At 37.1% G+C, this 23929-nt stretch overlaps 1 long non-coding RNA gene across 1 annotated transcript in view; it reads right to left on the bottom strand.

Moving 5' to 3' along the window:
• Positions 1-23929, bottom strand: part of LOC146406111 (uncharacterized) — a 284015-nt gene that overhangs the window by 241174 nt on the left and 18912 nt on the right. The window lies entirely within an intron of this gene.

Genomic DNA, 23929 nt, shown 5'->3' with positions numbered 1-23929 from the left:
CTTGGGGCTCATTCAGGGGTCTCCTGGTTTCCATTTCTATTGATTTCTCTTCACTGACCAAGGAAGGTACAGTGAAGTTTCATCCATCAGCTAAAGTGGTACACTTTGATTGGGTGCCTGTGAATTCATACCTATTTAATTATGTTTCATGTACAATCCCCTGCCTCCTGTTAATGTCATCTTGCTTGCTTTTAACAGGAAAGAAACAAAGGAAGGAAGGAAGAGAGGGACAGAGAAAGGAAGGAAGAAAGAAAGGAAGAAAGAAAAAGAAAAACCAGAAAAAGCCAAAGCACCTGTAATTTTTGGCATTTTAAATGTTTGTTCTCATTGACAATTCTTTCACAAATAAATGACTTTGTTTTAAAAGAAGGCTTTATTTTTTAGCATATATTCACTTGGTTTTGCAGACTAGGATCCTGTTACCATTGAGGAACTGTTCTGGGACAATGGTTTTTCATGAGCTCCAGGAAAAAGATAACATTGTTATCCTCTTTTTTTATTGTTTTAAGATTTGCATGAAATATTTTACTTGAACATTTTCCCCCATAAGATTCCTTTCTCTGGTGTTCCTTCATTATTAAGCAATTCTCAATCTTGCACATGGAAAAAGCATTTGCCAGATTTTCAGAGTTAGCAATCAGACATTCTGATTGCAAAAAAGCACAATTAGTACTATTTTATATGAAACCATTTGGATTTGTACCTGGTAAGATTATTTTCACTCATCATTTTATTTCTTTAGTCTCTTATATACAGTATCATTCAAACCATTTCTGGATTAATTAATTGATTAATGAATGCATTCAGGTCCTTGATTCATCAAAAATTATTTTGACCTTTTTATAGAATATGGAATTTCTGTGTGTCATTGTTTTTTTTCAAAGAGCCTTTCACTTCCCCAGACATCTGTATACTTAAAGAACTCTTAATATCATCAAAGAATAGATAGACTTTGGATTTAAATTCTAGCTTATCCATTGACTGGTTTTGTGATACTGGAAGTGAAAAACAGAAATAGTAACACTTACAGAGTGAGCTTGTTCTCAGAGCCAGAAATAATGTGCTTTAAATGCCTGTCACACAGCAGGCACTCTATATGTTGAAATCAGTATTGTTTCTGTACTAGAAAAAAAGTTCAAGAAATATTGAGCATCTACCACACTCCCCAACTCCTTCTGAATAAAATTTCAGTAAACGGTTTCTTAGGTACGACCCTTGGTTTCTAAGACCCATTATCCCCACTAGATGCCTGAATCAAGGTTATCATTTGAATCAAGGCAGCAGTACAGGGGTTGGCCAGCGGCCTGCATTGTTACCTCGAGTGAGAAAATTACTCAATAGAAAGACAATAATAATAGTGACAACTAATTAGTCCTGTCAGATCATCTCTGGGAGTTTGAGTATAAGATACCAGAGATCAGGTACGGTGCAGAGCAGACATGAAGGAATGTATGGAGAGGAAGTGGTGTGCAGACACCCACAAAGACCCAACACCAGAGGGGCAGTCAGGAATGTGATAGGAGAAGATAGCTTCAGTAGAAGAGGCAGAAAGAAGCTGACTCTTGGCAATGATGGAGCAATGGAAAAACCCACTCCAAGACGTGGCTCCAGGGGTTGCTATTGCTTCCCTAAACAGCTAGATCTCTCCTAGATAATCAGCTGTGAACAGCCAAATGCCAGTGCTTCTTTATTTCTCCTAATAGTTATCCCCTGTAGTAAATTCCTTCCCCTCTGTGTCCTGTGCCCTGTGACCAACCTGAGCATGACTAATGCCGTGATGGAGAGCTGAAGGTAGGAGAAGCCAGGGGGAGGGGCTGACTCGTGGGAGAGCACCCCGCTTCTTCCTTGGCTCTTTCCCTTTGTCTCCATTCTTTCATTTCCACCACTCGACTGATCCTAGTGTTGAAAAGGACCTTAAAGATAACTTATGCTAATTATCCACAGGGACCTCTGTTGTTCAATTCCCCCCTTAATTGCCCTTCCTACCTGTACTCCCATTTGCTCCTTTGGAAACTGTACCTGTCTTCCTTCAGGAAGGATGGTGACTACAACTGCCCTGATTCTTCTCTCAAGCTGCTGAATGGGTCTCTGGAAAGAAAGTCCTCCTACCAGCCTGTGCTCTTCTCTTCCTTCTTTGCCCAAGAAGCGAACACCTTTTAAGTTCAGTTAATACGATTCATCCTCAAAGACTTTACATCTTAAGAGGAGAGGCTAAGGTCAGAGGAACAACTGGCTTTTATTTTTTCCTTTTAATTTATAACATCCCTCCTCTGTACTCAACTCAGTTCTGACCACCCTCCTTCCTTCTACAGTTTGCAACTGGTTTTCCCACTCTCTGTTGTCTCTTGCCCCAGGGCATCACAGGGCTCATTCCATCCAGGTCTCTAGGATCTTCCCCATTATTTTGTTCCCTTACTATGTTTCCTGTAAGACCCTGTTTCCTGTAAGATTACTGTTCTCAGTGCTCATCATTATACCAGGTGTTTATTAGTTTAGTATCTGTTTCCCCCAATGACACAGAAGCCCTGCAAGATCAGGGTCTTTGTTTATTCTCTGTGATGTCCCAGTTCCTAGCTCCTGTAGATACTCAATATTTAAATAAAGCAAGATTTTCTTCATTTTGGTGATGGTGTCTGGGCTGCACAATAGAGTGGTTAGGCTAACTAGACCTTTTAAAGTTAACTGGGTTTTCTCTGTTCCAAACCTGGTCCATTACACTGTCGTAGCAACTCCGAGCTCTCTCAGATCATTTAGATGCATTCTCTTCTTGCATAAGTTTCCTAGGATGTTTAATTTTGCTTTTAATGAATGAATTCTAGTTTATGTCTTTATTAATGTTTGAATTTCCTGTAACGCATTTTTGCTTAACCCTGAGTAGACACTAAAAGGAACTGGAAACTCACTGTCCCACAACTCTCTTAGAAAATCCTTTCCTTCTATTACAGGTTCTAATTTTGCCCTCTGAGGGAAAAGTAAACCAATTTAATGCCTCTTCTACTGACAAAAATAAGTAAGATTAAAGTAATCAACCAAAAAAAGATAGTATGAATGGTCAGTGCTATTATCCTGTAAGTAGTTATTTGCATTCCAAAAGAGGCATTTATTAATCCAAATGAACTTAGAGTTTCTGAATGAACATTGGATGATGAGGGGACAATTTTTTTAGTTTAGGTTCTTGTTCTGCTTCTTAGCTGCTCCTATTTCTGATCTTTTCCCAACATTTTCCTTTCTCTCTATTAGGACAACAAAAAGAAAGAGAAGAGAAAGAAAACTTTAAAAAAAAAAAAAAGAAGGGAAAAAGGGTAAGTACTAAAGTGGCACAAACATCATCTAGTAAATTACACACACATCCCTCCCCACCTCTTCCTTTACCATGAGCCTGTCTACACACTGTCATGATGGATTATATACTGCACCTTGTCTAAATCAGGACAGCTTGGCTAAGTGTGAACTTATGTAATTAACACACATTTTTTAAAGAATAATTTGGAGTTCCCATTGTGGCAAAGCAGAAATGAATCTGACAAGCATCCATGAGGATGCAGCTTCCATCCCTGGCCTCTCTCAGTGGTTTAAGGATCCAGCATTGTCATGAGCTGTGGTGTAGGTAGCCAACACGGCCCAGATCCGACGTTGCTGTGGCTGTGGTGTGGGCCAGCAGCTACAGCTCTGATTCAATCCCTACCCTGGGAACCTCCATATGCCATGGGTGCAGCCCTAAAAAGCAAAAAAAAAAAAAAGAAAATAATAATAATAATAATAATTTATTTTTATTTATTCGTTTTTTTGGTTGTGCAAACACATGGAAATATGGAAGTTCCTGGACCAGGGATCAAACCCACGCCTCAGAAGTGACTATACCAGATCCTTAACCCACTAAGCCACCAGGGAATTCCTAAAACACTTTATTAAATAAAATATCTTCTACTTCCTAGAAGACACAGAACTTTGAAATTTTTAAATCAAAAGAAAATTGATTGTGTTTTAGCTGAGAAGAACAAGACATAAATAGAAAAGTTAAGCTGATTTCAGAATGTAAAATGAGACAAGAAACAGAGAAGCTTGCAACAGAAAACACAGTTCAAGACAGACCAGTGAGAAGTCTCCAAAGTAAAATAGGACTAGGTTTTATAATACTGTATTTACTGTTCCTTGTGTAGTTTGCACCAGGGTTACCTTTACATCTGTGATAAAGTGGTTTAGACTGTACTAAAGAAAACCAACCTCAGAGCATGTGGCTGCTGTGATGATTTACTAACCTAGAAAGGTAAAGGAAAACAAAAGGTCCATGTTCCCAAGGCCACAGCATGAGAGAGAACCCCAACAGAGCTTGCAGAGTCAATTGTCATCAGAACTGAGTTTCCTCTTTCCTTTCAGAACCAAGCTCCGCATTGCTTCACATCTCCCTAGCATCCATTGCCCTGGCTATCTCTTACTTAAACTCTGCTCCACTACCCTGCTTCCTATCAGACATCAATCAGCCCTACTGCCGCTGCATCCACTCCTCTTATTTCCTTCAACAAAACTATGCTAATATGTATTCTCTTATTCAAATAATTCCTAAAACCAATTGCATGGATTTTTTTTTTTTTGGTCTTTTTTTTTTTTTAGGGCCACACCCGTGGCATATGGATGGTCCCCAGCCTAGGGGTCGAATCAGAGCTTTAGCTGCCGGCCTACACCACAGCCACAGCAATGCCAGATCCGAGCTGCGTCTGTGATCTACATACACCACAGTTCACAGCAATGCCAGATCCTTAAACCACTGAGCGAGGCCAGGGATGGAACTTGCATCCTCATGGATATTAGTCAGGTTCATTATCACTGAGCCACACATGGAATTATTGGCTAGCCCACTTAGACACCATTTTACTGTTTTGCTAACAATAGAATAGAGAAAGGAGCAATAATGCAACAAAGCATTGCACAGAACTTGTAAGAAAACTTATTCTCACATGAATATGTCTCTCACATCTACACCCTTTTTCTACTTCCTAAGCTATGGTCCAGTTCAGACTTTTGTCACCTCTAAATTAGACAACTGACAATTCTAATGTAACCTCCTAAATGTCCCTCACTTTCAACACCAATATCCTCCAATCATCTCTCACAATACTAGGCAAACTTTCTAAAATACAGGTGGAGAATATGAATCCCAGCCCAGGGATGCAGATATGAAATTTTATATTGAAAAACTTCTGAAAACTGAATAGGTATTTTCATACTTCAAGATTTAGAAAAAGACTTATCAAAGAAGTAAATTTTTAAAAACCAATAAAAAACCAGTTTGGCTGTGGTTTATAGTGGACATAAATAAACAAAGCTGTATTATGCTAATGCCTTTACAACTATTCTAAGGTATCATGATGTCTTGCATTCTACTTTTTTCAATCCCAATATTCATATTTTCTGCATTATAATCCTACTTATGATGTTCACATATGATACAGTGAACTTTCAGAAAGTTCAGGTCAAAAATTACTTTTTTTCCCCAAAAACCAATTCAGTAGCTAGAAAAATGAGAGTAAAACATCAATTTTGATTTTAATTTTGGCACCTAAATTGTTTTGGAGCAGAGGTAGCGATATTCTTGATATCCACCAACTTTTTAAGCAGAATGTAAGACAGGAACTTGTAGCAGTCATCTTTACCACCACATGGTAGAGACCCCATCTGAGAATGAAGCCTTCACCAAGAAAAGCAAAGCCTAGAGAGGGACATAACAGGTTTTTGCTTAGATTACCAGAATGCTAAATCTAGCCATGCTGGAAACCAACTTATTATCTAAACACTTCAAGTGAAACAGGCAATACAATGTTTTTTAGCAAGAATGAGCTCAGTGTCTAGCACTGTAACCTAAAGAATCATGACTAATACATAAATCTATTCTTTATAAGATATCAAAGTGAGAAAGTAAATATAAAAAAAAAGGAAGGTGTGGTCAACCTCCTATGGAAAATATACACACATTAATATTGGAGATTCACTAGTCTCTTTCATTGTAGAAGTTGTAGAAGATTCTTCATCTAATCCTTGCATCATGACCCAACTCCTCTTCTAATAGAACTTACCGATACCCTCCAGAAAATCCAGACCATGCTTCATATACCCTTGATGAACTGAGTTACAGGACTGCCTCCCAGTCACAGTGGGTTTTACCAGGAGTGGGCACCATACTCAAATTGGCTGATCCATTTCTCTCTCCTGAAAAAAACTGCTATTGCCTAGTATCTTGTGATGCTTAGACTAAAAGGACATAACTTGGTGTGGACATTTTAAACACATTCTCATTTAAAAAAAAATAATAAACCAAATCAACAAGGATAATACAGCTTGCAAAGCTAACAAAGAATGAAGCTAAATATCTAATATGTACCAAAGAGACAGTCTCTTAAGGCCTGGCTACTTTATTTACCCTTGTAATCATTCAATGTATCCCCCACCCCTTGCAGCTTGAGCTAGTTTGGATGGGTGTCAGCTACCTGCAACCAAACAATCTCTCTCTGAAAAATAGCCCATATAGTATACACGAAATAACTTGAGATCCTTTAAATAAAAAAGCTAAATCAATTCAAAACTTGAATAAATGTGGTTCCAACTTTTAAGATTCAATTTGTGGTTTGGGTGACCTATCTTTAAGAGAAAATCCACAAAGGTAAATCCTCTTGTGTATGCACTGTTTGCAGGTTGTCCATTTCAGGTCCTTAGGGTTAGCTGTTTGGACATTGATGGAAACCATGGAATAATTCAATATCGGCAGGGGAAATGAGAAACAGGTATAGGGACCATATTTTTAAAGCATGATCTCAGAAGTACTTATAGGTACTTGTCACTAGAGTGATCCTTCTAAAACCCTAAACTGATTATGCCATTCCTCCTTCAAATCCTCTTTATAACGACTCCATTCCCTTTCTTATAAAATGCAAACTTACAGATGTCTACCTACATCTCCCATTCCATGTCCCGCTCAATTCTTCATGCATACCTTACTAGCACACCTCAAAGTCTTTGAACACAGTATCCCTGACTCTAGCATAAAATCAGCACACTCTTCTGAGGCCTAGTGGCACCGCCAGAAGCTGCTCTTTCATGTACAAAGTTTATGTGAAATATTCATGTTTGATTGCATAGATTTGTGCCTTCTATTCAGTAATATGTCCCTATTTGTTTTGAGATGTATTTCCCCAGGATGAGTTTTAAGATTGCCTCACTTTTTTCTTGATTCCTATTGTCTATTAGAGTGGCCAGCACAGATTTATATGTTCAATAAGTATTTGTGAAATGAGTAAACAATAAACTCTAATTGGATGAAAACTATCTATTTTGTACCCTTATACATCTCTGGCACAGAAGGCATACAACAGCTTGAGAAGCAGGGCTCTGGTCATTCTGAACTGATTGTCATCTCCTAACTCATCCCAACACACTCTTCAAAATACAATTAACAGTCATCTTCTGGAAGGCTTTCCTCCGATGCTCAAGGGAGGGGTGCTTCTCCTGTGCTCCATAGGCAGTTCTATTCTGAAATTTATTTTATTGTATTATAATTATCTCTCTGCTTTGCTGTCCTCACCACAAGATTGGAAACTCCTGGAGGCAGTGATTCATGCTTTGTTCCCTTTAGGAGCACCAGCTCCTGGCCTGGGGTAGGGTTAAATGATCATTGAAAGAATTGTTGAAAGAATAATGATTGAATGATCCAGATTGCCTGGAAGAGACAATATGCCTGCCATCATTATTGGTCTTTGCAGGTAGCAAAGAAATGAGCATAGTTAGAAATTGTAAAACCTGGGATATTCCTCTGGCCAAAACAGCATCTACTACCTCTCCTTAATAAAAAACTGAATGGATGATGAATTTAAAACCAGAAACACTTTAAATGCAGAATCCAATTTTTTAATAGTGTTTGCACCAAGATCTACTATACACTATTTCCACCACCTCAGTGGTTAAGTAGTCATGAACTACAAGAACAAAAGCACATTTCTCTCCCTAATCCTTTTCTTCAGCTCTAGGGTCTGATACTCAAAAAAGCCTAGTTACCTCTGCCAGAATCTATACCGGATGGTGAAGGGATTTCAAACTTTATTCTTAGCAAAACCAAGCAGTTAAATATGTTAGAAAATTAAACACTAATGAATTTGTCTGACAGCCCAAATATTTATCTTTTGCTTTAGAAACACCAAAGGGGAAAATAGAAGTTTATGCAGTGTGGGTCACGGGCACGTAGAATAAACAGCCAATCTCCAGTGCAGTCTGTACCCTACTCAATGTTAGGAAACCCTTCCAACATTACTGTGTCCTTTATAATCTATAACACTTTGGGGAATCTGGAAATTGTTTTGCTGCCAAAGCATAGTGGGGGAAGGAGGGAAAATATGCCAGCTCCTCTTAAAGCAAGCACAAAAGTGCCATTCTCTCATCCAGCAAAACAATAAGATTAGCTCTTTTATCACTAATTTTTCACTCTCCTCTCCAACTCTGTAAACACGGCATGGATGACTTTGCTCCTTATCAGCAGCAAACTGAATCTGCCTTTGTTGAAGCACCGTCAATCAGCAGGCTTTCTGTGCATATGCTCAATGATATACCCAACTGAAAAAAGGCAGACTTTCGTTTTCTCAGCAACATCAGGGAAAAAAAAAAAAGAATGGAAAACGAAAAGGACTCTTCTGTACAGTGTAACCTAGAGTTCACTTACTCTGCCAGACAGAATGAGATTAAAAACCAATGAAGGTCAAAGCTATTAACATTTGGATCAGAGGGCGTTTTGCCTGTTAGGATCTAGTTAGACTGGGCCTTTGTAATTGCCCAGTTTGTTTCCAACATGTCATGTAAACACTAACATTAGCTAAAGCCTGGGTGGTCTCAAGCTCCACACAGGCAGCTCAAAGACCAGCTTTATCTTTGATTAGCAGCAAAAACACGTAATTCTTTATATACCAATTTGAATAGCCAATGAACCTCTTCAGATTTTTGCTGGTACCACTTGATTGTGACATTTCCAAATGGACAGTAATTTGATTTCCCTTTAGAACTCTTCTGCTGTACACTTTTTTAAGTTTATGATTGACAGCTTCCTTGCACACTAGGCAATTTTGAGGGCCAGAACATTAGGCTTAACAAAGAATGCCCTTGATCATCAGGAGAGACTAAGGAAATTTGAGTGCTAGTCCAGAAGATAACCTTTTTGATTAAATTACTGTCAATATACCATGAAACAGCTTCCTCCTCAGACTCTGGCAGTAACTCTCCTCTTTACTCGTATGCTTCGTAAAAGTTGTAGCTTTGTGAGCTACAACTCTGAGCATTTTCTAGACTAAATTCACCACCCTCTATTCACTTTGCCCTTACCTGTTCCAAGCAGAAAAGGCACAGGAAAACTGTAATTTTGAAAGCATGCCCAAACCCTTCGAAAATATTTCTGTCAATATTGGTGCATATAAAGGAAGCGCTTCAACTTTTCTTACCTCCACCCGCACATACCTTGGTCTTCAAATCCCAAATCCTTCTGAAGACTTCCCTGACTACACCAAACATCGGGGGTAGTCCAACCTATGTAAAGTATGATTTACGTGTAGACTAGTATAGTTTTCTATGTCAGTGTCTTAACTAAAATTATGTGTTAATTCCCACCTCTCCTGCTAGTCTCTGAGCTTACGAAGGGCAGACTCTGTCATCCATGTTTTTAATCACCAGCATCCAGTGCCTGAGACTGACCCACTGAATGAATGAATCCTTAGAAGGGCAGAGACAATTTCAAAAAGAGGACTGCTTTTTTTACTTATTTAAATTAGGGATATGAGGCTGCATGTATTAGTTATAAGAATGTTATGACCATTCTTAATAAAATCTTATATTAAGTTTACTAAGTCATTTGAGAATTCTAAAAATTTCATAGAGTCTACTCACCCTCTAGGTTATTTTTTTAATTGAATGTTCTTTGTTGCCTTATTCTTACTACCTTGCTTTGGTTAGGTGGATTAACTGTAATGAGATTAAACCCCCCAAAAAATTAGCTTAAAAAGTAGGGATTCTCAAACATCTCAACCCAGCCTGAGGAGAACTTCAAAGGCAGACATCTACATCTCCGTTCCAGTTTTCACTTTTGCTTGTCAAGTGCCTGTTCCACATTCTTCTCCACCTCTATCTAGTACACCACTGCCACCTCAACCTTGTGGCTTCAGCAGTTGAGTCTACATAGTATCGCAGACCCAGAACTCAGAGCAATCGGAATTGTTCTATGCATGTCTCCGATCTGGATTTGGGAGATGGAAAAACTAGTTGGCCCAGCATATTTATGTTTCTGCCTCTGGTCCATTTATTTATGACCAAAGTCACAGACATACACATTGCCCCCCTATCAGGACTATGGGTAGGACATGCTCTCTGAGAAGGGGATGGAAGAAAGCAAACAAAAAAAGACATTTCCATTACATGTATTTCTGAATGCTTCTACCATGCACAAAAATATCTGAATTCATTGTTATTATTTATAAGTCCAGCCAATATTTATTGAGCATACCTTGCAAAGTTCTAAGATGTCCATATACAAAGATGACTTGCTAACTCAGTGCAAAAGAAAGACATAGTTACTTATGACAGAGCATGATAATGGGAGAAAAAAAAGTATGTATACATGTATGTGTAACTGGGTCCCCATGCTATACAGTGGGGAAAAAAAATTGTGTTGGGGAAATGAAAATTTTAAAAAATCCATCTATAAAATAAGTAAAAATGATTCAAAATTAGGAAAAAAAAGAAATACATAGTTCAATGTATTTGAACTTCAATGGGAAGACAGGCATGGAAAGAGGTAATTAAAATATACTGTGATGTGATACAGAGTATGGCAAGCTTTTCAACAATTCGTGTTGGACCATTTAGACATTCATATGCAGAAGAATAAACTTTGACCTAAACCTCACATTTCATATAAAAATTAACTCCAAATGGATCACAGGCCTAAATGAATAATGTAAAATTATAAAAAGTTTGGACAAAAATATGAGAAAAGCATGACCTAGAACTAGGCAAAGTGGCCTTATATATGAAACCAAAAGCATGATCCATAAGAGAAAAAATGATAAATTAAACTTTCACTCTGCAGAAGATACTCCTAAGAGAGTAAAATTACAAGTTACAGAGTGGGGAAAAATATATTTGCAAAGTATGACTTAAAAAAAGAATTTTAAAGAAGATATAAGATTTAGAAAGGAGGAAACAAAACTGTCACTAATCACAAATAATAAAATTATCTTCTTATCTACCTTTTAAAACATATTTTAAATTCTGTTTCTAATGTCACAGATACCTGGGCCATGTCTCAGCATGTTCCTATTGCCTGTATTTTGTCTTGGTTTTCATTCATTGGATTCTATATCCTGACATCCCTGATCAGTTTTTATTGAATATTGGACATGGTGAATGCAAAACTGGAGAATATTTGAATGATGTTTCATTCTCTAAGGAAGATACAGATTTCTTCTGGCTGGCAGACTTGGGGCCAATCACCTTGATTCAATTAGGAAGTGAGATCTTTCAAGGGTAAGTTCAGTTTTATGAGTTTGTTCTTAATACTAAGGTGTTTAATAAATATTCCAGAAATCTTAACTGAAAACATGAAATCTTAACTGGTAGAAGTCACCTCTAAAACCATCTGGACCTTATTTTTTTTGTGGAACATGGAACTAACACAAATCTCAATGATATAAAGGATTGTTTAAAGCTTACTTTTTCATCTGATGTGAGTTTTTAATACATAATTTGTATTTTCCTAGGAATTTTCCCATAAACTATGCTTTCAGATTTATTAAAAATAATAAAATTGTATTTAGTATTCTAACAGTGTCTTATCGCTTCTGTAGCTGGTTTCCTATTTCATTCCATATACATGTATACCTTCTCTCTGGCTTTTTTTTTTTTTTTTTAATCTCGATCAAATTTACCAGAGATTGTATGCCTTATTCCTTAGTATTTTCAAAAGACAAATTTTGACTCATTTTGCTCTATGGCTTTCCATTTCATTTTTTTAACCTACTTCTATCATTTTTATCATTCTACTTTCTCTAAATATTTTACTGGAATTAATTTTTACCTTCTAACACTGGCAACTTAGCTCATTAACTTTTTGTTTTTTTGGCCACACAAACCTGTGCCAACTAAAAATGTGTTTCAAGGAATATTTATAGCTTTAAATACTTAACATCAGTTAACAGGAGGAAAAGCAGCTAAAAGTTAATAGCTTAGTTCTAAGCTATTATTGCCCATTATTTTATGTATACTTTGTTAACGTTATTTTTTATTTTAATTCCACAAATTATTTCTGATTTTTGTTTGTTATTATTATTTGTTATTGTTTTAGTAAACTCTACTTGATTAATCTAAAAATGTCTTTGCTGGGAATTCCTTCATGGCTCAGTGATTAACGAATCTGACTGGGAACCATGAGGTTTCCGGTTTGATCCCTGGCCTCGCTCAATGGGTTAAGGATCCGGTGTTGCCCTGAGCTGTGGTGTAAGTCACAGACGTAGTTCGGGCTCATTGCTGGGGCTCTGGCATAGGCCAGCAGCTACAGCTCCGGTTAGACCCCAAGGCTGGGAACTTCCATGTGCCGCAAGAGAGGCCCTGGAAAAGGCAAAAAGACAAAAAATTTTAAAAATTAAAAAATAGAAATATCTTTGCCTTTATGTTTGAAAGATATTTTGCTTTATATAAAATTTTAGGTTTACAGTTGTTTTCCCTCAGCATTTTTAGACATTATTTCAGTTGTTTTAGCTCCACTTTTGTTTATTGAGAAATCTTCCTTAATTCTGTCTTTGCTTTGTAGGGGACTACTTTTTTCTCCAGCTGTTTTTAATATCTTCTATTTGTCTTCATTATTCTGCAGTTACACTGTGGAGATCTAGATGCGGATTTCTTTTTATTTATTCTGTTATAAAGCGTGCTTCTTGCATAAATAGACTTATATCTCTTACTAGACATTATCTTTTCAAATATTTACTTTTTCCCATTCTCTCTCTGTTCTTCAGGGAGTCCAATTAGATATGTTAAACCATATTTCCTCCATTTTTAAGAAATTTTTTCATTTTCTTATTTCTCTATGATAGATTCTGCATACTTTCTTCCCCCACCTATCTAAGTTCTAAGTCTTTCCTCAGCTTTCTCTTATCTATTGGTAGACTTACCCATTTTTTCTTAATTTTGATGACTGTAACTTTTTCAGAATTTCTTTTTGGTGTTTTTGCAAATTTATATGATCATGTTAGATAACTGTAAACTTCTGGGTTTTTTATTTCAAAATGATCTTTTATTTATTTAAAATATTTAATAAATAATTATTTTATTATCTGTATCTAAATGCTTAAATATTAATAGTCTTTGTAAAGTAAGTGTTGTTTCTTTTTCTACTGAAACTGCTGTTAGTGGATGGTTTTCCTTATATTTGGGTTTTTTTTTTCCTTTTTTTTTTTTTTTTGGTCTTTTTAGTGCTGCACCCGAGGCATATGAAAGCCAGAGCCACAGCAATGCAGGATCTGAGCTTCATCTGTGACCTGCAACACTGGATCCTTAACCCACTGAGCGAGGCCAGGGATCAAACCTGTGTCCTCATGGATCCTAATCAGATTCATTTCCACTGAGCCACCATGGGAACTCCTATATTTGCTAATATTTAATTGCAAATTTATATTTGGCTAAATTTAATCTCTATGACTCCTGAAGGATATGTTTCTCTCAGGAATTTCACATTTGCTTCTTTTTGGTGTCTGGGGATGCTATCACACTTAGACTACTCTATTGAATTGCTTCAAGTGGGGACTCTTTTGTCTATGAGGTAGCATAAATTCAAATTCCTAATTTACACGAACATGAATATAGACAAATAGATTTCTTAATCAGTTATCTTCATAGGCTGGTGCACATTTTGCTGCCCATCCTTTCATAGAACTATAGATTCTTTATGTTTCCAAAGCTTATATATGTGTCCCAGGTGGACTCATCTACCCGACTCATATCTCCTACTATGAATATTTCTATACATGATCCTTTTAATTTCTTGTGATTTGTATTTTATTAATGTTGATACTATGTTATTTAGTACATACATCTTCATTGTGAATTCACTCTATAAAATATACTTCATGTTGTTTAATGCTTTTTGCTTTAAATTAAGTGCAATCTAATATTAAGATTTTAATCATTCTTTCTTTTTTCAGTATTTACTTATGATGCTTTTTGTTATCCTTTAATATTCAGTCATTCTTACTCACTTGGTATTCCTTGTATCCAGACCCAGTTGGATTTTAGCCAACTACTCTTGAATCTTTTTCTCTCTGCTGAAAGAAAGAAATCTCTAAGATGATTATTTTTTCTTTTAGTATTTGATATAGGAGAAAGAACATACCCTGAATCTGGAAATAAATGAGTTTTTGTATTGATCTTCCTCAAATTAACTTTCTGATTTTTGAAACTTCTATGAAACATCTGGTTACATCTTACCAACTGTTAGATTAGAAAAATAATACTTTCCCCGTTTAACATCCAGGTCTTTTGAAATAGAAATACAGAGAGGTTACCATGTTTCAAAACTGTACATATAGGATACAATAACTTTTAAAATACATTTTATCTTTCCTTGTTAACTTAATTGGGAAGAGTCCAATTTAATCTTTGTAAATTAATGGTCGTCATTGAAACACTTCAGTAACTTGCACATTTTATTACATCATAAACCATGGTAGAAAAGCTGAGACCACTGCTCTGAACTACCAGAAAGTATGATCGCTTTGAATACAAGAGGTACATACAATGTACTCGTGAGCCATGCAATGTACTCATTACAAAATAATTTGTGAGTTAATTCCATGATACTGATTAAATTGGGACAACTACATTTGAGATATTTCTAATTCCAGACACTAACTCTGATTTCTGCTTTTGGAAGATTTATCTGTATTATCTGAGGATTTAAAAATGTTGTTTTGCCTCCTGATTCCTATAATTTCTCTTTTATGCCTCTGATTTCTTTTACAATGTTCTCATGATTCATGGCCTCCATCTTAAGTCTCTATTATTCTTTGCCTCACAAACATATTGGGCTTGTTTTATGCTTCTGCCTAGAGAATAGTGTATGACTGAGTGTGGCTTCTGGTATACTTCCCAGGTCATTTACCCCAAATTTATTTTAGCCTTTATTTCAATTCTATAGTCCACTGTCATTGTTTTACTCAATAAAGAAGATGGAGCTCATGAAATTTATTGACCAAGAAGTAAATTTGAAAATACTGACCCATGGGAAGATTGTATTACTTTCTCATTATCCCTTCCCTAAGAATATCTGTGGCCAAGAATTTCAGGATAAATATTAAAGGTGTAAATTACAATTTGGCCAACCAGATTTATCAGATCTAACACTGAAAAGATGTTAGAAAGATGACCATATATTTGAAAACCTCTAAGCCTGTTATAAACTATGTTTTAATAGATAGGAACTGTCTAATTTAACCTGCCTTTCTTATACTAGGCCAAAGAAGACAAGGTAAGAATTCAGAAATAAGTCTGGAGTGTTTCCAGTCAATGCTTTTTCCTCCCATGAAATGTAGAAATTTTCTTCTTTCAAACTGGAAACATTTCTATCAGATTTTCTGTCAACTTTTAAACAAAGTTTCAGGTTAACAATTGAGGGAATTCTGTGTGATCATAAAGTACTCAAGTTACAAATATTAGACCTAAAATATCCTTGGATGTCATTTAGCCTAATCTTCTACATGGTAAATGAGGTAAATGATTAATAATAAAGACGTATGTTTGAGGTTACACTTCTAAAGAAATTTTATAAAGAATACACTTCATAAGTATGTGAGTAAGGGTTTAGCTATCTTAATCTCTATTATCTGTTCCATACCTAGTTTAATTTTCCTAGTCCACAAAAAAAGCCAAAGTCAGTAGAAATTGTAAGAGTAAACAAAGGAGCCATCATCCAAGAAACCTGATCACAACTTTAATCCCCCAAACCACTATAGACTTGGATCACAGATGTTTTTAGTACTTCCAGGGAGGTTGTGCCTAACACATTTCTCTAAAGCTGATAATGGCATGAGCCCATAGTTTAAAGGAAAAAAATCTAAAATAAATCATGTTATAGGCATTAAGGGCAAACAACATTCTTTTAAAATGAGGCAAATTTTAATTGGACTCCTGAATCTCTTTTCAACAACACCATTAGTAAGTCATCATTCTTTCAGATGACAGAAAAATGTTCATGTTGGTGAACCCTTGGCACCTTGGTTCCCATGTTTCTGTTCAAGGTTAAAGTTGCTTGATGAATTCCAGAAGCTATATACAGCAATCTATATCTACAATACGACAGAAGAAGCATACAATGATGGCTATTCATAGTAATGCTGTTAAAAACTGTTTTTGTCATTTCTGCTGTTAACTTACAAAGTGGTTCTCTGCATTTTGTGGATCCTCATGAGTCAACCACTTCTGTCTTAAATCTTTTCCTTAGAATCATTTTGAAAGAAGTTTTTAAAAAGAAGATAAGAGCAAGAGAAATTTCTATTTATTTTGGAGCCTTAAACAACATTGTGAAAGGAGTGACTAACACCTTATAAACTTGTGACCTGGCTTTTTTTGGGGGGAGGGGTCTTCTTACTTTCCTCTATCTTTCCCTTGTTATTTTCTCCTTTTTTAGTACAGTCTTATCTAATATTCTCCCAGGAAACATACCCCTCTTCTCCGTTCATTAAACATGCTCTTTGAGAAGGATCTGGTATGCCATTTACCCTGAAGTATAAAAAGCAGATAAGGTTTAGTGTACATTGCCTCCTAAGGGCATTTGGTTATTTCAGAAAAAGAAAAGCAACCCTATTAAGTATAATCTAAATGACTAAAATTCTCTTTATGGGATGCCAGATATCAGATAATATTATCTGATAATAGCTCTTCAGATAGTACTATTTAATAGATGTATTTTTCTCAGAAGATGTAAAGTGATATTTCAGTACCACAGAATATAATTGCTTGTTACTAGATCAACAACACTGAGAGATGAAAGTTATATATTAGTATGTAAAAGGGATCAAATGACAAAAAAAAAAGGTTCTCTTCAGTTCTGAATCTAAAAAAAGCCTTAACAACAACTACAAAAACAGCTTATGAAATATCATCGTTCTCTGGAATCAACATTCAGTCTCACCTTTTTTCTTCTAAAATGAATAGTCTCAAGAAATGTCTATAATGGATGGGCTCTGAGATGAGGTCAAGAACAAGGCCACATGCACTGTTCCCATTCCTGGCTGTGAACTGTGCTATATATTCACATGCACCTCTCCCCACAGAGGTCTGAGGTAAAATAGCCTATATTTTGATATGGTACTTTGGGATATAAAGCAAGTATGGAAAATACAACCAAAGATATTTAGCTCAATAAATTAGTTCTTCTCTGAATTCTCCCTTAAGATGTAAAAAAAATATATTAAATATGCTTTATGTTTTCAAAAGCCTTACTTTGCTGACTCTAAATAATAACTGTATGCATTGTTTCTTATGGAACTTTTATACCAGAATTTATAAATAATTTCCCAATGCTAATTCATTAATCCTTGAACACCCCATGGTGCTGGTGGGGAGAAGAGTGTGGGTTGTAAGAAACACATGATAAATGTGCTCTCCTGGAGTGGTTAAATTTCCCAGGACTGATTGCATTTTTTGCCTTGAATCATAAAATAGAGTGTGAGTCCTACTTGAACCAAGAGTAGGAACAAGAATAGCCCCTTATTGCTAGCTTTGAACAAGTCACTTTGATCCCTGTGTCTGAGCTATACACATATCTGAAAGAGCAGAGTTTTGTAAAATACATCCAAATTTCATCAGGCTTTGATGTGTTCAGATGAACTAAATTATTGCAAAGGCACGTGGCCGCTGGAGGTATTCTCAAATGGCTACCAAAACTTCATATGAAAATGTGTATGGAGATTACACATATCCATTGTAACATAAAATGATGAGTGGGAAGAGATAGTGAGTACCAGAAAAAAAGATCAATATACAGAAATTCTAGCATTCCCAAACCCCAGTACAATGCAAGCTATATAGTTTGCCATAATTTGGCAGGTACAAAATGAAAATGTTGAGTCCCCTGTTCAGATTGCAGGAAAAAAAGCTTTTCCTTTTCTTTGGCAGTCTCTTGGCTTATCATCATGTTTTCCATTGGCTATGAAGTTGTACTCCCTTGGGCATGGGGATAGTCCTGTGCAGCGTGCTGATCCTCAGAAGCACCCCAGGTCCCTGGCCCAGCAACTTGTTGCTCAAGGTTCAAGTGCAGACCCTCCCACATCCAGGCCCCACCTGGGGAGAAAGGCGGCAGCAGCAGCTGTGCAGGGATGCTGAAGCAGCAGATCAATAAAAGGCAAGGCAGGCATGCACACTGTGAGCCATTTAAGCCCTAGGAGCATGCTCCATTTCCTCATCATATTTCACCTATATAACACAACTTCAGAGGTAAAAGTATTAAGAATTTGAAGACTTCCACCACAGAGCATTAAAACCTATTTCCACTGAGCCACTGCACTAGTTACTTGTCCATGAAGCCAGCCCAGCACTAGAAGTTATTAATTCAAAAGCTAAAAGGAAAAGAATAATATTCTGAACAAAAACATAACTTTGAGTTACCAGCAACTAACTCTCTAACCAAAGGTACATGGAGAAAATTGTGAAATGCTATAGAAAGAAATAAATTAGGACCTGAATAAGCAGAGATGTACTATATTAATGAATGAGAAGACCGTTAGGAAGACATTCCATCTTCTCCCTTTTGGGGTAGAACTAGGCAAATTGATTTTTTTTAATTCATATGGAAGAGAAAAGGCTGATAGTATCAAAGTTAATTCAGATAAAAAACAAAAGGAGAGAGGGATTTCCATATCAGATTTCAAGACAAAGTTTTATTCATGCAGAGAAACAATGGTAGATCAATGAAACAAAAACCTGTATAGAAACTCAGTATGTAACAAGATGGCATTACAATTCAGTAGGAATTATGCAACAAAAAGTGATAAACAAAGCAATTTTTGTCTACATAAGTATTAATTTTGATTCTTACCTCATGCCATTCATTTAAACAAATTCCAGCTATTCAATAGTCTATTCTCTTACCACTTAGTTTGGGGTAAAGTTGGCTATACTCACTGTCTCAATTCTCTGTTTCGAGTTGGGATAAGGGAATAGAAAGATAGAGAGAGTACTGGATCAAGAGCCAAGTCATCAAAACTAAAAAAATTAAAATTCTCTATTGCCATAAAAAATACAGGAGAGTAAAGTTACGATAGTGTATAAAATGATTTTTTAAATCAACACACAAAAAGACACTATTCACTGGGGGGGAAATCGTTAAGATTGGCAACTTCAAATTTTAAAATCAGAAAGTTAAGACTCAGACTCGGGTAGATATTTTCAAAGTGTCTAATTAATAAAAGTTCAGAATTCAGAACATGTAAAGAACTCCTATGCATAGATTCAAAATATGAAAAACAACAAAGAGAAAAATGGGCAAATGAGATGAAGAGGCAATACACAGAAAAGGAAGCCCATATTGCCAAGAACTATTTTTAAGATACTTAAATTCACTCCTAATCAAGGGATGCAAATTTAAACAATAATGACATACCATTTCACACCAAAAAGTCCGAAGAAGTAAAAGAAATGTTGGCAAGAATGTAAGTAGACATGGATTCTATATCCGCAGAGATAAGACTGTAAATTGGCATTAAGTACTTTGGCCATCAACTTGATGGTATCCAATAAAACTAAAAATGTATATGCCCTCTGACCTATGTATTCTACTTGTATTTCAATTACAGTCATTGCGTGAGGGAACTAGAACTCATGTACTAGAATACGTATTTCAGCTTTGATTATAGACAGCAAAAAGTGGAATCTCGAGTTCCCATCATGGCTCAGCGGTTAACGAATCCGACTAGCAACCATGAGGTTGTGGGTTGGATCCCTGGCCTTGCTCAGTGGGTTAAGGATCCAGTGTCCGTGAGCTGTGGTGTAGGTTGCAGACAAGGCTCGGATCCCGCGTTGCTGTGGCTCTGGTGTAGGCCTGCAGCTACAGCTCCAATAAGACCCCTAGCCTGGAAACCTCCATATGCCACGGGAGCAACCCAAGAAATGGCAAAAAGACCAAAAAAAAAAAAAAAAGGTGGAATCTACTCCTATACTGCCTTTTACCCTTTTGATGATGTTTTCTTTATTCCACTTTGTCTCAACCTCAGAAGGTAACATTTTCTACTTCCATTATTTGAATAGTTGGGCTCAAATTTTTAATGTGCTTGCTCAAATTAGAAAAGTTTTTAGTAAATTAGCACTTAAATTCTCCTCCTGAACAACTCAAAGATCTTAGAACTTTTATCTCTGATCTCCTAGACTCATCTTCCATGTACTTTTGCTAGAATTTTAGGTTTGCCTTGTTTTCAGCTTATCCTACAGTCCTTTTCATTTTCCATATTTTTTGCAAGTGTTATCCAATTTCTTTGTTCATAATTATTTATTGAAATATCCACTTATCCCTTCCTTGTATCCATAATTTCTTAGTTTTTATATACAACTTTTTTTTTCTGACATTTAGTGTTGCCGATCAGAATCTACCAGTCTAATGATCATTCCTTTGTTAAAAAAAAAAAAATCTTTGGCCACCTTTTCTTTTCATTTTGGTTTTTACTTTATTGGTGCACTGCTCATTTATGATAGAGCTAAAAGAATATTTTGTTCTTATGTATCTCGTTCATGACTTGATGTGCTCCACTAGCTTTAGTGTGGACTCATACCTTCATTCAAGCTAAGAAAATCCTCAGCCCTAATGTCTTCAACTGCTTCCTCTCCCTCATTTTCTCTAGTATTTCCTTTGTAAACAAGTACAAGATCTCCAACCCATCAGAAAGATATGCCACAACCAGTTGGCACAGTTGCCCTCCATAAACCACCAGTAGTACATCCAGACTGATATGAGAAGCAGTGAACATCCCTGTTTAAAACTGGGGCCCAGATTCCTCGCAACACGCAGCTGCCAGGGCTTCAGCTCCAGTCTTTAGAGATCCCATATGGTGTAAACTGTTTGAGGTTCAGCTATTGCCCACTGCTCTCACTTTACATTTCCCCCTGCTGTGTCTATCATCTGTGAATATCCCACTATATGTTCCAAAATTAGTTAGGAAATCAAAATTATTTCAGTATATTTTAAAAGCACGTGTATGTGCTGGATGAACAGAAGAATGTGTCCTTCTATTCTTCATGCATTCTATCAGAAGGATTTATACCAAATTGCTAATATGTACAAATTTTAAGAACCAGATAGAAAAAGCTAATTAGAATTGTGTGCTCTAAGGTATGAATACCTTATGTTTTGTTGCTGAGAAGCCTTAACCATCTGAATGATCCCTGAGTATTTTTCTTGGTTTTCATCACTGTATATTAATAAAAGACCCAAGAACCTTTACATTATCCTTGGGATAGGGGAGCATGGAAAGTATTTTCCCCAACTCAGGGTCCTTGGTATTTCCAAGATCCAGTCTCCCATTCCTGCTTCATCAGGTTGTCAGGAATGCCCTGGGTCTGGCCAGAAGGGGAGGAAATTATTAGATTTGCATTCCTTTGAAAGGCCAGGAGTGGACCTCACAGGACAAGGCTACAGTACTAGTAGGAGTACAGGCAGGGGCCACAGGAGTGACATGGGTAGGGGCTACTGGGGGTAGGGGAGTATCAGGCTGGCTATAATTAAATTTGGGAAATTAACTGTGAATATTACATAGCAGTTCACATCTATTTTATTAAAGTATCTCTTCCCATGTGAACTGAACTCTCACTGTCTGAGCTCAGAAACCAGAAAGATTCAGTTAAGGAGGAAGAAGTACAGATCCACCAACACAAAGCAGTTTGCCCATGTCACATGACAAGGAAATGACGGAGGCTATCCCAGAACCCAGAGTTTATCATTTTTAACCTCATTATACATATAGTAGACAAGGCCTCCTGATTTAGCTCTGAGCAAACACTCCCATTGCTGAATCACTGTTGTCTTCTCTTGTGAAGGAGATATAAGCTCATTTATCCATTTCTCCATTCATTTTCCATACCTCTCTGTTTTCTCCTTGGATGTACACAAATTATTATAGAAAAGTTTAAAGCTAATTCTAAAGTATTGTACTTTTAAGTTTCTCTCTTGCATATACAAAATAGATCTAAAAATCCCTTACCATAAAAATTATTCTCCGGAGTTCCTGTCATGGCACAGTGGTTAACGAATCCGACTAGGAACCATGAGGTTGAGGGTTCGATCCCTGGCCTTGCTCAGTGGGTTAAGGATCCAGCATTACCGTGAGGTCGCAGATGCGGCTCGAATCCCATGTTGCTGTAGCTCTGGCGTAGGCCGGTGGCTACAGCTCTGATTAGACCCCTAGCCTGGGAACCTCCATATGCCATGGGAGTGGCCCTAGAAATGGCAAAAAAAAAAAGACAAAAATTATTTTCCAATAATAATCCTAGCTAGCTAGAGATTTTTTTTAGACCTTAAAGTGCAGAAATCATGTGTTAAAAGAGCTATATGTGAGTGAAAAGTAGTTGGCTATTTACACAGTGTGATCTAAGAGGCAAAAATGCTACCACTGATGGCTAAGCAAGAAGGTGCCCTTTCCTACATGGAACCACACAAAAAGAAAACGGAAAGGATGTGCCAGGCCTCTGTCAAGAAAGGTGGAGGAAAGTAGAGCAGTATCTCCACTGATACAGAGCAAATAGGAGAGAGGAGATTTAATCATAGGAATGAGCTCATGTGGTTAGAAAGGCCAAGACACTTCACGATCTGCTGTCTACAAGCTGGAGAACTAGAAAAGCCAACAGTGTGATTCAATCCAAATCCAAAGGCCCAAGAACTAGATGGCTGAGGCGGTAAGTCTCTGTTTAAAGACTTGAGAGCCAGGAGTGCTGACATCCAAGGGCGGAAGATGGGTGTCCCAGCTCAAGCAAAGAGAGCAAATTTACCCTTCTTCTGCCTTTCATTCTATTCAAGCCCTCAATAGATTGAATGATACCCACTGGCACTGGGTAGAATGAACCTTCTTTACTCAGTCTATGGATTCAAATGCTAATCTCCTACAGAGACACCCTCACAGACTCACAGAGAAATAAGATTTACCAGCTATCTAGACTTCCCTGAGCCCAGTGAGCTGACATAAAATTGACTATCAAAAGCAGTATTCAGTAAGTCCCACTATAGGGCAGGTACTGTACTCAGCCCTTTCCTGCTAGCTTATATAATCCTACAACCATGTTCCAGTCTGACAGATGGGGCAAGAGGCAACAGGTAGTCTGAGATAATTAACATGCCCAACACTGCACAGAAGGAACATGGCAGAGTAAGAGCATAAACTAATGGAGGACTAAATCCAAAGCTACACACAAACACACAATACACACTCTTATTCAGCAGAGTTCTTGGGGTTTAACCTTCTCACAGTATCCAATTATCCCCATTTGGTTTATCAGATAAGGGTAGTCCTGTCATGTAAGGCAGAGAATCTGGAGTTCAAGGATCAAGGTCACTGTGGAGGCCCAGGTCACTGCTATGGTGCAGGTTTGATCCTCTGCCAGGAACTTCCACTTGCCCCCCCCACCCAAAAAAAAAGAAAGAGAGAGAGCAAGAATCAGATCTCAGGGGGCTCAGATGGAGGGTAGGTCAGTTTAAACAGAGGAGATTGGCCAAAGGGGCCCACAGGGCAGCGGGACCTGAGAACCTGGAGGCAGGAGGAGCCTAAACACAGATTTTGCCTTTTTCTAGGTTTCACCTCCAGTCTTTTCTGTACTTGCTACTTCCATCCACTTTTTTCTCCAGCTCCTCTAGCACTTCTAAATCCATCCCTGTGCCTCATAG

This window comes from Sus scrofa, chromosome 1 (assembly GCF_054392235.1).
Source record: "Sus scrofa isolate SSC_HxYL_T2T_F1_AM1 chromosome 1, Sscrofa_HxYL_maternal_Yorkshire_Landrace_v2.0, whole genome shotgun sequence".
NCBI lineage: Eukaryota > Metazoa > Chordata > Mammalia > Artiodactyla > Suidae > Sus > Sus scrofa.
The sequence above is the reverse complement of the archived record's forward strand: the minus strand, read 5'-3'. Positions and strand labels throughout refer to the sequence as shown.